Source organism: Octodon degus, unplaced genomic scaffold, assembly GCF_000260255.1.
Source record: "Octodon degus isolate 3935 unplaced genomic scaffold, OctDeg1.0 scaffold00062, whole genome shotgun sequence".
In the NCBI taxonomy this organism is placed as follows: domain Eukaryota; kingdom Metazoa; phylum Chordata; class Mammalia; order Rodentia; family Octodontidae; genus Octodon; species Octodon degus.
Genome location: NW_004524638.1, coordinates 2084116 through 2098224, shown reverse-complemented (window position 1 = coordinate 2098224; position 14109 = coordinate 2084116). Strand labels below are relative to the sequence as shown.

The following is a 14109-nucleotide window of genomic DNA, read 5'->3' as shown; positions in this document are numbered from 1 at the left end:
GAAGTGATGTTTGTTAAAGCCACGTGTTGGAGCTGGATATGCCCTGAAATTAAGTCACCAGGGTGGTGTAAAAGGGAAGAGGGTAAGGGAAGGGCTTTTTGCTAGCATCTTCATGTAGGGGGATGATTTGGGGTTATGACCATTGCTTACATTTTTGGTAATGGACTTAGGCTTACTATGTACAGTGTTCATACTCTACTGCACAACATTTAAGCACTACAGATATCCTGAAGTGATAACGCATGGTAATAACTATGGCGAGATAGCTCAGTGGACTAAGTACCTGCTTGGGCAAGCGTAAGGACCAGGACTCAAGCCCCTGAACCACATGTCGTGTCAGTCTTGCCCTCAGGTGCACTGAACCGCCGCCCAGACCCGGCATGGTGGCGTACGCCTGTAATCCCAGCACTGGGGAGGCTGAAAACAGGAGAAACACTACTATTCTAGCTGCACAGTGAGACCTTCTACCAAATACATAAATTTAAAAAAAAAAAAAAAAAAAAAAGTACAGGTAGTAAATTAGCCAATTTGTAGCTATCTTTTTGTTTTAACAGGAAAGAAGCTATTATTGATGTGGAACTCCTGGCCACCACTTTGGATGGTAGGTATCAGGTCCTGTCACCAGGCTGGCAGCAAAGGGCCTGGCAACAGCAGAGGTTTCACTTTAAATTGAGCACCAAGGCACAGCATTATTTTAAATATAACTGCCAACACTTTTACCTAATGATCAGTTGCCACGTTCACCTTCAGTGAAACTTTTGTCCCCAAGAAAGGCAAGATACAATTTTTTTTAACAGACTGAGTTGTGCAGTGTATTCTTATTTACCAAAAATACTCCCTCTAGTAACTTTGGGATTTTGAATCGATGAATATTTGTGACGTATAGAAAAACATGACACCCACCATATTATCTCAGTCACATAAATGTCCTGTTGTATATATACACACAAGGTCTAGGACATACGCAATTAAGCTGCTTATACTTGTGAATCACTTTGTTCTTTGCTTCTTGTGTTTTTGTTCCTGTAATGAACATACTAAATTCTTAAAACTAAAGATTATTTTAATTCTTATGCCAAAGAAAACTAAATCAGAAAACTGTATACCACACCATTAAACTACATGCCATTAACAATAAATTACTTCTGGGTAGGAATAACATCAGGTTGGGTAACTCCAAAGGTTTAAGTAATATTCTAGTTCCCTAATTAATGGTGGATTCAAATGATTCTTATTTTTAGATTTTGTAATTTACAAATAAGGTATATACATTCTTTTGCATTTGCAAATAACAAAAAAAAAATCAAAAATGTAAAGCCATTAGTGATTATAGAGCACACGTCATTCATTCAAAGGTCCCCAAACAAAAAAGACCTACACTGGAAATTCAGGTGCCTGTACTCCTTCCAATATATATGCTGTAACATATCAGTGTTCTTTTTTTTTTTTTAATTTACCATTATAGAAAACCTCAAATACTTTGTATCTAGTGTTTATAGTACCCGATAGTAAGGGTGCTTCTTTTAAAACACACTATAGACAGTGATATCTGGCAGTGAAGAATTCATATAAATGGGAGACTACACACAATAGTGTGGCATGCTTCCATACAGAATACACAACAGGACACGATGAACTCAAAGAAAAAGGAACACCTAACTAAACCTTAGTAAAATTAGTAAACACTTTCCAGATGGGCTGATTCTTAATTCTTTGTTTTTGTTTTATTTTTAGGGAAGGGTGTACAGGGTGTTCAGAGACTCACTACTAGATCGGACTCATAGTGATCCACCTGTATACAGTCTCCCAAGAGCTGGGATTACTGGCATGTGCCACCATGCGCAGTCTCAACTGGCATCTCAGTGTGCTCCGGGGGCTGGCCCAGCACAGCAGGCCCAGGGCTCAAACCCCTGGCCCCTGCACCTGCTTGCAGGCGCTTTAATCTGCTGAGCTATTTGGCTGGCCCTCTTTGTTATCTCTTTAAAAAATAATTGAAGGCTATGGAGATAACTCTTAAGCACGTGTCTGTCAGGCACAAAAACCCACGTTCAATCCCCAGTATTGCATGCTGTGCTGGTCCCAGAACGCTGGGCACACCAGGCTGGCCACCAAAACTAGGCAGGGTGGTGGATGCCTGTAATCCTAGTGCTAGGGAGGCTGGGATAGGAGGATCACTACGCGTCTAAGCTGTGTAATGAAACCCTGTACAAGTAAAATAAAGATTTTTTTAAATTTTTAAAAATAATACTAGAGGACAAGGATATAGTTCAATGTTAGAGTATTTGCCTCCCATGCCTAAGGTGCTCAGTTTAATCCACAGCAGTGAAATGTAGTAAGCATCACATTTTACTAAGCTATAGGGATCTCTTGGTATGCATAGGGACTGGCACCAATACCCCTTAAGCCACTAAAATCCAGAGCTGGTCAAGTCCCTTACATAAAGTGGAACTGCATACTCATCTCTTCCTGTACACCACTTCTAGCTTACTTATAATGCTCAATCACGTACAGTGCAAACATGTAAACAGTGCTTGCTATACTGTATTGTTTGGAAAATGACAAGGAAAAACAGTACAGATGCAACATCTCTCTTGATTTTATTTTCTGTTGTTGTTCTGGGGTTTGAACTAAGGGCCTCATACACACCAGACAAGCACTCTACCACCGAGCTACATTACCCTCACCATCTCTGAATCTTTTTAATTGTATTTGCTGCCTCTCCACTTCTTTTGTGCAATTAACATCGCAGTATCCCCAAAGTAACTTTTTTCTCCTCCTCCTCAGGCAGTCTGTATCTTAAAATCATGCTTTCTTTGTATCATCTAAAATCTTCTTTTTACTAAAACTTATGTATTCTTAAATAATGTAAAATTTGTCTGATTTTCAGTTTTCATGAATGAAATACTAGTCTTTGAAAACCAGCTTTTTCAATTTTTTGAGAATTAATGTTCATTTTACCTATTATATCCTATTGTATAAATTCAAAGAAATAAATTCATTTTAAATGTTTTGACTATTCATTATATTATCCCTTATACATCTATACACATGCTACATATACTTGTGTCTGTGTACAAAAGTTTTTACAGGGCAGCTAATTACAACTGAAAAGGCAATTGTAACTTTTTCTGAATAAGCCAAAGGTCTTCTATCAACTCACTGTCCCACTGTTAAAAGATTTCTTCTTTTTCTTCATCTCCCAAAAACAATCACTGGTTTGCACACTGAAATCTCACTGATAGTATAAATTGCATTTTCTTGATTACTAGTAGAAACGTTGACATTTTTATGTGGTTATAAGCCACGTAAGAAATGTGTATTTATTTCCTTTCCACCTATACTAACTGTTCTCTATTCCCTCCACCCCACCCCACTGCCACCCCCGCCTCTCAGACATGATTGTGAGCTAAGTTCCTGTCAGGTTAGGTTAACAGGAGGAAGTAAAGGCTGAAGAGAAGACAGGAAGAAAATAAGTTTCTGATCAAGACAGGCTAGCAGTTGCTGAAGCAGGATTAACAGGGGTGAGGTCAATACCCAATGTGTTAATTAGAGGTATATACAGCTTACGGGTTCCAGCATAATGAGGGCAGTAACTTAGCTCTTTTATTTTCACTTTTACTATTTGGCTGCTTTTTGCTCCCCCAGCCTTTCCAATACATATCTCTGTAACAAATCTCTCTGAAATCCCCAGAGTGATATGAATTCCTATCTCAACTCTGATGATATACCATGCTTTCTCTTTCCAACAGTTTAAGGGAAACCTATGTAAGAATTTTGGAATGCCAATCTTTTTATTCTTTTTTTTTTTTTTTTTAATGTATTTGGTTGTCACAGGGTCTCACTATGCAGCTTGGACTCATAGTGATCCTTCAGTTTTCAGCCTGCCCATCACTGGGATTAAGGTGTATGCCACTATGCCCAGACTCCATAGCTGGCTTAGCCTGCCCTGGAGGTGAAGCTGGCGCAGTATGTGGTGCCTGGGATTAAATTGTGGTCCCTGTGCTTGCCTAAGCTTGCCTAAGCAGGCACTTTGATCCACTGGGCTATCTCGCCAGCCCCAATCTTTTGATTCTTATATACCAGGTAAATATTTTCTTCTCCCAGTTTCTAACATGTCTTAACTTTATGACGCTGTTTGTGGTAATACTTCAATTGTTCACCTTCTCTTTGTGATCAGTGCTTATAATTTAAGTAATACTTCAAAATCACTTTAGCTATTTTGGACTTTTATTCATCCATGTGTTTGTCAAATTCTTTTAAAAAGTCCTGATGGGATTGTGGCTTAATTTTGCACTAAATGTGTACATTATTTTGAGGTAGACCTGCCATCTTAATATGAATCATTCTGTAATCTAATGTACAAATGTTACATGAATGCATTCTGTACTACTAAACAACCTCTGCATTGCTATGTCTTTTTCATCTTTGAAACTCTAGCCTCTACAAGACATTCTATCACACAGGCATTATCCCTAAGCATCAAATAAATGAACAATTCAAGCATTATTCATTTAAAAAGAGAATACCTAATCATACCCCATGAAAAGAAAAACGTTGATCAAATAAAACAAATTGCAACTTTATACATTATGGAGTAAACTTACGGAACAGCAACCTATCAAGGGATGATTCAAATATAACCCCCACAAAGGTTAAGAAAATCAGAAGAGCAAGTCTGGCAGGTGAATGTTTACTGTTAAGATACAACAGGAGGTCTTCCACAGACAGAAAATCTGTCAGAACTTGCCATGCAGGAGTTAAATACTACTCACAGTTATCTCAACAGGACTCAAATAGCTAAGCTCTTAAATATGTACTTCTACTGTCCTTACTCTCATAATTTGAATTAAAAACCAAAAGTATTCTTGGCATTAAAGTCTCCCTTAATTTTCTGTATGGACTGAAGTCTCTTAATTTTAAAGTCTTTGTGACATTAGAATGACATCAATGAATAAGAAAATCTTGTCTTTAAAAACATGCAAGCATATATGCAGGATGGCTGTGGTGATTGTATTAAACATTTCCATCAGTTCAAAATAACTGAAAATAGCAGTTAATGTGTAGAATTTTTACCTGGACTAACTCTATGCTGATATCTGCAATCTAAGAACTGTATCAAGGACAACAATGTGTAATACAAAAACTATGCTTGAATACCTGTCACCCTGGTCTTCTAAATGTGTACCATTTCTAATGGCATATCAATTATTACTATACTCTTTAAAATAGTATTTTTAAAAAGGTAAAGAAAAGGGGGGGGGCAGGGAGATGGCTCAAAGACCCTGGCAAGTGCAAGGGTCTGAGTTCAATACCGTGTTCCGCCAAAAAATAAATGAATACATAAATACATAAAAGGTAAAAAGAAAAAAAGGGACAAGAATAAAATTTAAGGTTTCTTGAAAGCAAGTGATAATCTGCAATCATATAATACATAATGAATCAATCACTATTAATCAGCTATTCTTGATTAGAAAATCTGTAACATACGTATTGTTGTATGTTACCCTGTTTCTTTGTTCTTGCTTTTGTCTTTATTTTTCAAAATAAAATAAAATTAAACTAGAAAATAGGGCTTGGCTGGATGTAAGTCACTGGGAATGTCACCATGAAGGATGTATTTGCCTTCCCAATCCTCTCTTTCTCTCTCTCTGCTTCCTGGCAGTCAGGTGTGTGCATCTTTTCCTCTACCATGCTCCTGTGCCATACAATTTCTTCTTTGGAATGACTGGCAATAAAATGAAACATGAGTCAAAGAAAAAGAAAAAGAAAAGAAAATCTTAGACGAGCTAATAGGGAAGCCTCAAGCTCAACCATTTAAATTTAGTCTGAATTTATTCTATAATGCCAAGCAATCTTTAAGCCACTGCTCTTAATATATGCATGACTCAAGGTTTAGACTTCAAATCTTTAGAAAAAAACTTAGAAACTTCAGCAACAACTGAATGATGAAAACTTAATATAACATAAATCTGGCCCTTAAGAATCATAAATCCTTGTACTGAGCTAAAATTCATTCACATGTTAACTTCCTCCCACTGGATCCAATTCTCAATGACCTCTCAGAACCAAACCGAAAAATCCCCATACTACTTAACAAATCTCAAGTATTGGAGTGCCTTCAAAGACAGCAAAGTGAAATCTAAAGAAAATTTATCTATCAGACTATACACATACACTCACATAAGCAAAAATTACAAATAAGACATTTCCTCTCTACTAATCAGAATTACTATCTGGAAGAAAATAAAAATTTACAAGTAGTTATTTTGGATATACTTTAACAAAAAGGTAAGGTCCAAATTATTTTCAAATAACAAGAGTTGATGCCACCAACTAAATAATATTGAAAAACGGGATTAGACTCAGATGTGGTGGCACATGCCTATACCCCCAGCACTCAGGAGGCTGAGGCAGGAGTATCACAGTGCCTTCAAAGTCAATTCACTACACAATGAGTTACAGATGATCATAAACTACATAGCAAGACCCTGTCCTAAAACAAAGAAAGAAAAAGTGAATTTTTAAAAAAGAACAAAAGCTGATTTCCAAACCAGTTGTTTTCTTAACATTGTGGAATATGCTTAATTTTTGAACCATTAAGAACATAGTATGCATGTATTATAAAGAATTTTTCCACTAAGCTATGTAGTTTATGATGGTCTGTAACTCATTGTGTACTGACTTGACTTTGAAAGCACTGAGATCCTCCTGTAGTTATTATAGCTTTTAAAGTTTACACAGTATGTAAGAGAAGCACAGTTAAGTAAGCATAAATTCATTACTAAGTTACTTTCACTTTTTTAACAATACACACAAAGTTTCTGGGAGAAGGGAAGTGAAGAGATTGAAAACGGACAGCAGACATGAGCAAAACCCAAAGGACTGTGAAGTGATTTGAAATCAAGTAGTTCAAATCCTGAACTTCATGAAAAAAAACTGAAGACTAAGGAAATCTGGTGACTCAGGCAAAAGCAACAAATGAGCAAAAAAGTTGGGCTTTACTCCACTGAGGTGGGTAGCTCTGTACAGCTTCTAAGAACATCTCTAAGATACAAATTCAGGGCCAGATCACACTGAAAGAATCAAGTACCACCATCACAACAAAAACAAATCAAATGCCCTATCACACCCCCTTCAAAGCCAATGTTAAAGATGCTTGTGCTTTCAACCAAACTTCACTTGAACAGCCATTCCCGAAATCCAGTCAGTTACCAGCTACTAGATCAGCACCAGAATTTTGTGATACCATTCCAGCCAGGTTCTTCCTAGTATAGGCTGACACATTATTACTATATATAGCTGATGCTACTGAAGGAACTGCAAGACGCTCGGTGACTTTCTCCAAATTACATTTTCTTGTTCTTTCAGATCACAAGCATCAGACTGCAAATTTAACATCTATTTTGTATTCCTTCTCTACAAAATATGCTGCTCCCATTATTACTAACCAGCAATCAGAATCTTCTTCTGTTATTCACAAACCTCTAGCCTATAGCATTAGGATATTTCAAAGGAATGGATATGTAACTTTCTCTGAGCTCAGGCACAAAACATTGTATGTACCAAGTCAACGGAGAAACTGAAGTCAAACCAACTTTTCACCAAGTGAGAATCTCAATTTCAGAACCACTGAAGGCAATCAGTGTTCTGTCTATGAATCTGAATGGGAACCTTTCTGCATATGAAAGCTAGCGATTTCTTCAACTGCAATTACAGTCTACAAATCACTGTAATATAAGAAGTATCTATAAAGCTGTCATTAATAGAAATTACAAGTATTTATTCATCATTATTTAAAATTATAGTATGGGCCAGGGAGATAGCTCAGTAGAATAAGCGCTTGCCTGGCAAGCGCAAGGGCCAGAGTTCAATCCCCAGTTCTGCCAAAAAAATAAAATTATAGCAAATAGTGTTCCTATGGCCGATACTCTGAAAAGCACATTACTGTATCACACACTTGTTTTGGGGGAAGGTCAGGATCTCACTGTAGCCTAGGCTGGCATCAAATAGCAATCCTCCTGCCTCAGCCTCCAGAATGCTGAGATTGCACACGTGCACCACCACGGCCAGCATAAACCTATACTTTAAGTATTTCTTAACAGCATTTCAGTCTGATTTCCTTTTTTTTTTTTTTTTTTGCAGAACTGGGGATTGAACTCAGGCCCTTGCACTTGCCAGGGAAGCACTTATTCCACTGAGCCATCTCCCCGGCCCCTGATTTCCTTTCCTTTCCTCCCCCTCCCCCCGATTTCCTTTTTAATTCTATACATTTTACTTTATACAATCATCCATCACTATTACAATCATTACACTGGGGCAAAATATATAGGCTCTGTCAGATTATCAGAGTCCATGGCACAAAAATAAGTTAAGGACTCCTGCACTGTTAACACACAGTAGGTGAGATAATAACAATTCTGAAGGACCGTCACACCTGTCGTATCAGCTCCAGCAGAAGTATGGGATGGTTTTGAAATGTAAATACATGTCCAATTTATGATAAGAGCACAAAAAGGCATTTTAAAACTGATCATTTTTACTTAAAAAACACAAAGTACATCTATTACAAAAATTACATTTTAAAATATCTATTAATTTGTTGTAAGTAAAATAACTGCAGGAAAAGCAATGATAGAATTAGAAATGTTTCAGCACTTAGGACGCTTAATTGATAACTATATTTTTATTAAATACAATTTACTTCAAAGATTCTTTTCGAAAAGGACAAAAGCCAGTAAATAACAGAATTGTTATTTAAAGCAAAATATAAATGTATCTTCCTTTCTAGCTTCCAATGGAGGCTGGAAGAAATTATACTAAATTATGAAAATTAAGGCATGGACATTACTGATGAACTATACTAGTGATAACTAAAATGACTTACAAGGGAATTCAAAAACAAGCACATACCTCTCCTACTGACAGAAAGCTGTAAAAGAAGTCCTAATTAATTAATTTATTTTGCTTGCTACCTATTCAAATCAGAAACTAAACAGAGTATTTACTAAATATTTTTAGTAGTTTAATACACAGAATATTTTCCTTAAATATATTTAACCAATGTAGGTTTTTGTTTAAATAATAATTTTTCATTTATATTTGAATAATCATTTCCCCCAAAGACGTATTTACCTTCAGCCAGTGCTGGTGATTCTGTCCTTGTCCTTCTATCTGTTTAAAGAAAGAAAAAAGAGGAAAGTCTAAAACATTGTTATACTTTGAAGCAAGTTATTACATCTAACTTTAAAAACAACTGTCTATGGAGGATCTAACCAAATTAACTATGTTAAGCTCTAAAAAAAAAAATACATAAGATCACCTAGATGTCATGCTCAAAACACTGACACATGCAGAGTCAGTTCTCATCACAGATTATGAAATAAGGTATAATGAGAGGGAAAACTGTTTATTTCTTTTTATTTTTGTAGCATGGATCTAAAATTATTGAGACAGATTTATATATTACCAAAATTTGAATTCAAGTAGTATCAATATCTTAAAAACCAATGATTCTTATCCCATAATGATAACTTATTATTTCCCAGAAGCCCATTTGGCAAAACTCAAATTAATTACAAACTCCTATCTAGGGTTAGTCTTCAAGGCCTAAAATAATTTTAGATAAAATAAAATCTTCAGGTAGGCGTGGTAGCCTGAGCCTGTAATCCCAATACTTAGGAAGCTGATACAAAAGGACTGTTACAAGTCTGAAGCCATCCTGGGCTACATAGTGAATTCACGGCCAGCCTGAACTGTATAGGGAGACCCTGTCTGAAAAAAGAAAAAAGAATCCTAGACTGAGTTTCTTGTAACTTCACCTAAGTAACAGCAGCTACTACACTAAACTAACATAGTTCCAACAGAGAAAAAAATTTAAATAGTCACCTTTCTCTAATTGTTTAATCTATAATTCAAGTTCTAAATTTAACACACAATTTCCATGTATGAAAGTATTGGGTAAAATCTGAAACTGCACTATCTTCCAAGAGAATAAATCATTTTAACATGTACCCTCTCTTCTAAAGGCTGAAATGTGGTTCTGTGTCTTTTGGGCTTTTTCCCCCCTTATTATTATTTTTTTTTTTAATAAACCAACAAATGTAACTAAAACTACCAAAATTTAGGCTCCTTTGATTCAGACATTCTGATTCTGAGGAAAAAAGATAGGACTTCTGCCAAGAGACACATGATTCTGAGGTAGTATCTACTGCTTGCTAGTTTCTCACTTCTTACCAGCAAGCTAAAGTTAATAACCATACTGGGAGTTGGGGAGGAGCTATACTATGAATTGACCCTAACAACCAAAAGAACCTAAGGCTGATGGCATACATAGGAAATATGAGAGTATAACTAGAATCAAGGGAATCAAATGGCACAACCAGGTCCAGTGATAACTCCTACACAGGCATCTGCAGCAACTACACCATAAATAAGAAAGACAACTAAAGGTCTTAATGTTTAAATGTCTACCTGGGTCACTAAGCTAGAAAAAGCCTGTTGAAGTGCTAGCTAAAGATCTAGAATAGGAAGTAGAAAACTGAAAAGATGACTAACTGTTGTTTTCTGTACAAATCTATTGTGACCACTTTGAAGGGCTTTATAGTAGGCTGGACATAGTGGCGAGCACTCAGTGAGAGAGGGAAGAGAACTGACATAAAAGACCTCTTGTGCTTGCCTGTTATTTTCACACCACCTGAGGCATCACTTCTTGGCTGTACTCTCTGACTCACCTTCTGCTCTGGGATGTGCAGTAAAGGACACCTAAAATACTCCTCTAACCAACACACCTAACCTACAAGTTGAAATGTTAACACCACTGGCAATACCTGACCAGTGGGGGAGTGAAACTTGTTGAACACTGTCCCTTGTCCTCACTGAAAGGCACACCCTTCTTGTTTTCTCAGACAACTTCCACAGGACTAAGCTCCAGCTGCTCACAGAAATGACCAGTTCAATAACAACTCTTGGATTGGCCTCCCTCCTTCCTATTTCACTTGCCCCAGTCTTTCAAACTGCATTTCTTATTAACAGGTCCTCAAATAAATTGCCTCCAAGAAAGTCTGTCTCAGGCTCCGCTTCTTGTATGAAACCAGATTAAGACATTTGTTTTCCAGGATACCATATCCCCTCCCTTTTTGTCCTACCTCACTGTATGATTAATTGTCTTTTTGTCCCTTCAAATTCCTGAAGACTGACATGGTCTAAGCGCAAGGATGGGTCTGCTGCTTTCTTTGTGATCTCATTATGCCTCATGGTTTAAAATATCAATTTCATATCTCAAGTTTTCATGTCAGTCTACATACTTCTCTCCAACTCTATTTTCACAGCTACTGCTCGCTCAATATCTACAATGGAATGTTCAAACTTCACATATGTAGAACTGAATTTACCTTCTTTCCCTACATGTGATCTACCCAAAGTCTTTCATCTCAGGTGACAACAATTTTACTCTCCAGCTTCTCAGGTTAAAAACTCTGGATTCCTTGCCCACTATCCTTTCTCACATATTCCATCCAAACTCTTACTTCCCAAAGTCTTCATGCTACCATGTCCTATTAACTTAAAAGTTCAAGATTCAGCTGCCATTAGCAGTATGAGATTTACTATTCCCTCTGTACTTAAGTTGTAGAATACAGACTGCAAAGTTAAGTACGTATAGGATTGGCCAAGCCACCTTAGGTAGAAATGTAACTAAGGCAAACACGCATGCGTTGCCCAAATTGCTACTGACATGCCAGGCTACAAATACATTTGCTTCAATGTTACAGATACTCATGTCAGTAGATCTGGGATGTTAACAACTAATGCAGTAAACAGCAATTCAATTAAAACAGCCTAAGGGCCATATTTGGTTAATGAATCATCAGTCTGAAACTTTTGCTCTAAAATTTCAGTATCTACAATTGACTACGCTATTTATCTTAACAAATCACTTTTCTCCATCACTTAGAGCATGAATGGGAACTACTTAGGTTAAAGCTTAACCACTGATTTCCTCTAAAGCCCTTTTTAAATCAATGTTATTTCAAATGGAAAGAATAATTTATTTTTAATTTATATAATCAATGACAAAACCTCTTTATGTCCCATATAGCCACCCAGAATTAAACAAGTGGCTTGGCTGGCTACTTTTATAAGCCACAGGGGTAAACTACTGCCATCTGCATAAAATCATGGGGAGAATTCAATTTATCCTAATAAGCTAAAACCTAGTTTTAAAAAACGTGTAATTATAGTTACCCACAGAAATGCCAAGTCATAAACAATTCACCAGGCAGCACTTAAAATCTATAGATCTGGCAGTTTTTCAAGTTATTTGTTAAATGTTTTTGCTTCTAGCAAAGACATAAAAGCTGTGACTTTAGAGCATTCTGTTGCTCTAGAGCTGTGCTTAGAGCTGTGCAGTATTTCAAGTGATGGTACATAAATCTAACTGGTTTTGCAACATAAGATGTATCACTCCTTCATTGGCTATGTGATAAAATCTACCCAAATTCAAATTGTTTAATATCTCCTTGACATACACAAAACAATATTTAAAAGTGTTTTAGGAAAAGAAAAGAGCTCTTGAATTAATAAGCTAACTGATCAGACTGCCAGATCAGAAAATAACTATTATAAAAGCACAACAGTATCAAATTCCAACAAAAATGATAAAATGTTAATTTAAGAACTTGAAAAAGTATATTATATTCATTTGGGAAAAAGAAACATGCAAGACTGAGACTTTTTTGAAAAGCAAAAGAACAGATGAGAAGAACCAGTCTTTTCATTAACAATTAAAATAATGTGGAACTGGCACAAATCTACAGTAAGGTAAGAGAAGAGAAGAACCAAAGAGTACAACTGCATGGAAGCAGAAACACACACATACCATTTATCAGAGTTTACCACATACCTAGTAACAAAGAAGATACCCTAGCAGATGTCATGATGAAAAGATCCTGTACTCCAGAAGTGTCTAGTGTAATTTATTATGGCAATTTAAATGTTCAAGGAGCCGGCGTGGTGGCACGTGCCTATAATCCCAGCGCTTGGGAGGCTAAAAGCAGGACAATCATTACAATGAGACCAGCCTGGGTTCCAAACTGAGTCAAACACCAGCCTGAAATGCACAGCAAGACCCTGCCTCAAAAAGATATTTTTAAAAGTTCAAGAAAAAAATCTCTCATAAGAAACATCTACATAAAGTGCTATGACAAGAAGAGTAGGAGTGGGGACCTCGTTCAGTGGTACAGTTCCTGCCCGCCAAGCACAAGGCCCGATTTCAATTCCCAGTACCAAAAATGAAAAAGAGTAAGTTTATTTCCAACTAGGGACAGGGAATGGATGGATATCAGATGTTAGCAAAACTTTTCTGAAGCCCTGGTGTCTAAAATTAACTTTTAAAAAAATGGGTTTGGATAAATAAAAAAGGAAAATAAAAAAATATTCCATGTAAAGCAATGAAGAATGAAAACTTTATTTAATAAATGGTGTTGAAATAACCCAATGGAAAACTGTAACAGATCCGTCTCAGCCAATACCATAAACTATGGATAGATAAGAGCTTGATTTCTCAAAAATAAACCTTAGAAAATACAAAGCATTATCTTACTTATCTTTGGAGAGTAATATATCAAGATGTGAAGTAAAATAAGAAATTTCAAATGAAAATGACTGGTTTAAAAAGGTTACAAAGTGTTTTGATAATTTCATGGGGCTGTATAAAATCAAGATAAAGTAAAATATCACAACTACAAGGAAGGCAGAATAGTAAACATATATGAAAAAATTCAAAGGCTGTACTCATTAACTAGAAATATAGCAAATCAATTATCAAGTAAGGTGCACCAGGGATAAGGGTCTCATTATTTAGGTTCTTTGAGTATCTATTTCATTGTTCATAAAATGAAGACTTTCACTTGCCTAAATTATCTAAATATCAATTCCTAAAATAACAAGTCTCAATGTGTGAAGATTAATGGACATCTACTTTTTTTTTTTAATTTTTCAACAAATAATACACTGCATATATTCTTCTTAGAGGTTAATTGCTGTACAAGATGCGGACTTGAGATCCTATTTACAAACACCATTAGAACAAATCATTCTATTCATTAAGAGAAT

The 14109-nt window shown here is 36.2% G+C and overlaps 1 protein-coding gene across 13 annotated transcripts in view; it reads right to left on the bottom strand.

Moving 5' to 3' along the window:
• Positions 1 to 14109, bottom strand: part of Fam49b (family with sequence similarity 49 member B) — a 141001-nt gene that overhangs the window by 51740 nt on the left and 75152 nt on the right. For all 13 annotated transcript variants that reach the window (XM_023718802.1, XM_023718804.1, XM_023718805.1 and 10 more), the window contains one exon: positions 9133 to 9171. The gene's annotated coding sequence lies outside the window, so the exon portion shown is untranslated. The remainder of the gene's footprint in view (positions 1 to 9132; positions 9172 to 14109) is intronic.